This window comes from Eubalaena glacialis, chromosome 7 (genome assembly GCF_028564815.1).
Source record: "Eubalaena glacialis isolate mEubGla1 chromosome 7, mEubGla1.1.hap2.+ XY, whole genome shotgun sequence".
NCBI classification, from domain to species: Eukaryota; Metazoa; Chordata; class Mammalia; order Artiodactyla; family Balaenidae; genus Eubalaena; species Eubalaena glacialis.
Window position 1 is genome coordinate 38,453,173 of NC_083722.1, and position 2,107 is coordinate 38,455,279.

The 2,107-nt window shown below is 41.1% G+C and overlaps 1 pseudogene; it reads left to right on the forward strand.

The window, feature by feature from the left end:
- Window positions 1-1,093: 1,093 nt before the first annotated feature.
- On the forward strand, window positions 1,094-1,249 carry LOC133094517 (large ribosomal subunit protein eL39-like; annotated as a pseudogene).
- Window positions 1,250-2,107: the final 858 nt, after the last annotated feature.

The window sequence follows — 2,107 nt, forward strand, 5'->3', positions numbered from 1 at the left end:
TCAGTGGATGGGAAGGGTTAGTAAAATCAAAGAATTGAAAAAGAAGAGATCTGAAATAGCTAGTAGAGTCGGTACAAATTCCAGACGTGCCAGCAAAACCTTACATCCCAGTACCTTTATTTCTGTTTTGAGCTCTCATTCCTCTAGGTGGCAGAGGCTTCATCTCAGTCAGTTCAGGAAGAGATGACAGGGAGGCAGTTGGATTCATGGGTCTGGAGCTCAGAGAGGGATATGGGCTGAAAACATCCATCTGGGGTTCATCAGAACACAGTGTTTGTCTCTGGAGTCCCAGGAGTCATTGACATGCCTCAATGAGAAAGAAGAGGACAAACTGCCAAACTTGGGGGAAAGGCCCAGTAGAGGAAGAAGAATCAGCAAAGGAAACTCAGAAGGTAGGAAGAAAAGCAGGAGAATGTCATGTCACAGAACTAAGAGAAGTGAGTATTTGAAATGAAATAAGAGGTCAACTAGGATTAGGATTATAAAATATTCATGGATGTCATGTCTTCTTTCTATGAGTTGGGGCACAAAAAAAAACATAGAGGATATAATCATAATACCTACTATTTATTGAGTATATAGTGCCTGATTATGTCATTCAACCAACCAATCAATCATATATTAACTGAGTGAGTATGACTGTAGAGAAGTTTTCTTGTTATGAGGGCAGAGCTGGGGACTCCCTGGGCTAAGAGCTGCTAGTGGTCACCAGAGCCTCAGAGAATGAGGCAGGTGTCAAAAGCTCGGTGCTTAAATAAAAATGCTACATTAGTTTGTACAGCTTCAGTAATGAGGAGCAGGTGGAGAGAGAGAGAAAAAGGAGCTTATTGTAAAAATTAGGAGAGGGAAAAACTTATTCTAAAAATTAGGAAGATTAAGCTTTGAGGGAAGTTCCCTGGCAGTCCAGTGGTTAGGACTCTGCGCTTCCACTGCAGTGGGGCCTGGGTTCAATTCCTGGTCAGGGAACTAAGATCCTGCAAGCCACGTGGCACAGCCAAAAAAAAAAAAAAAGAGAGAGATTAAGCTTTGAGGATCTTGAAGCAGTCTGAAATTCAACTTTAAGATTTAGGAGGTAAGGACTCTGTTCTTCACCATGTCTTCTCACAAGACTTTCAGGATCAAGCAATTCCTGGCTAAGAAACAAAAGCAGAATCGTCCCATTACCCAGTAGATTCGGATGAAAACTGGTAATAAAATCAGATATAACTCCAAGAGGAGACGTTGGAGAAGAATCAAGCTGGCTCTATAAGGAATCGCACATGAGATGGCACACATATTTATTCTGTATCAAGTCACTTGCTTCTTACCATATCACTCTGAAAACATCACTATCTGGATAGCTGGATGTGTTTTATTGGGAAAATGATTTTTCTCTTTGTTTCTATGTTTCTGCACTAGTAGGTTGGCTCAGAAATAAATATGTGAGACCTTTGGTTGGAAAAAAAAAAAGATTTAGGAGGTGAAAACTGTGAGCTTCTGTTTGGCACAAGTTCGTCCGTAGGCACTGATGCCTGCTCTGTTTGCACAGAAATGGAAGCACCCTGAGAGAATCTCGTTCCTATAACAGAGTGCAACTGAAAACAGGACTTTAGGGATTAAATCAGATTATCCATGGACAAATGGAGTTCACTGTTAAAAAAGAATGACCCCTTTCATCATCATCATTATTATTATTATTATATTATTATTACAGGATCTTAGTTCCTCCACCAGGGGTTGAACCTGGGCCCCGGCAATGAAAGTGCCAAGTCCTAACCAATGGACCGCCAGGAAATTCCCTAACGACCCCTTTTAGTTTAATTTATTTTGGCATATCCATCACTGAAAATTATACAACCCTTAAAAAAAGAATGAGGCAGTTCTACTTGTCCTGATGTGCAAGGATTTCCCAGATATCTTTTTCAGTGAAAAGTACAAAGTGCAAAGCCGTGCGTTTAGAGTGCTCTTCTCAGAAAAGGATCTATACGGATATGTCTGCATATACAAAGAATACGGAAGAAAACAAGAAACTGGTGACAAAGGTGGCCCATGGGGAGGAGAGCTCAGTGACCTGGGATCAAGGCAGGGAGTTCGCATTGTACACTCTTTCGAATGTTGTACCAAGTAT